We start from the raw sequence: 664 nt of genomic DNA, 5'->3' as shown, positions 1-664 counted from the left end.
AGGGATGGGGGAGAGCGCCGAGTAGGCGCGCGGGGAAGGGAAGGGAGAGGCGGATTTGGCAGTGAGAGGGGGACGAGAGGAACGGAAAGGGAAGGGGTGACCTGGCGGCCGCGCCACTCCGCGCGTGGGCGGGGGCCCGCGTCCCGCCCCGCTCCCCACCCCCGACTAGTCTTTGTAGTCAAGCCGCGCCGCGCGCGAGCGAAGGGCCTGTCACAGGGAGCCGAGGACCGCGAGCGCGCGGGCGGGAAGGGCTCAAGGCGGAGGGCGCCGCGGTGTAGAGGGCCGAAGGCCACCGGCCCAGTCCCGGGCCCGGGAAGCCCGCCGCCGCTCCGGCGTCTCAGGAGCCCCGGGAGGAGGAGAGGGGAAGCCGCGCGCGCCCGCCCTTTCGGTGTCACCGGGGCGCGCGGTGTCCCCGTCCGACCCCGGATCGAAGCCTCCCGCGCGGCCCGGTGCCTGGTCCCTCCTTGTCATTCAGGAGACAGTCCGCAAACAACACGGGGCCCCGGCCTCGCCCGCTGAGGCTCCTCTGGCGAGTCTAGGGGTTGAAGGGCCGCGGCCGGCGCCCGGGACGCGAAGCGAGCGGCCGGGATCTGGGCCGGGAAGCCCGCAGCCGAGCGCCTTCGGGCACGCGCACCTCCGGGCACGCGCACCTCCGGGCACGCGC

This window comes from Octodon degus, unplaced genomic scaffold, assembly GCF_000260255.1.
Source record: "Octodon degus isolate 3935 unplaced genomic scaffold, OctDeg1.0 scaffold00046, whole genome shotgun sequence".
Lineage (NCBI taxonomy): Eukaryota > Metazoa > Chordata > Mammalia > Rodentia > Octodontidae > Octodon > Octodon degus.
This window is presented reverse-complemented; position numbering follows the sequence as displayed.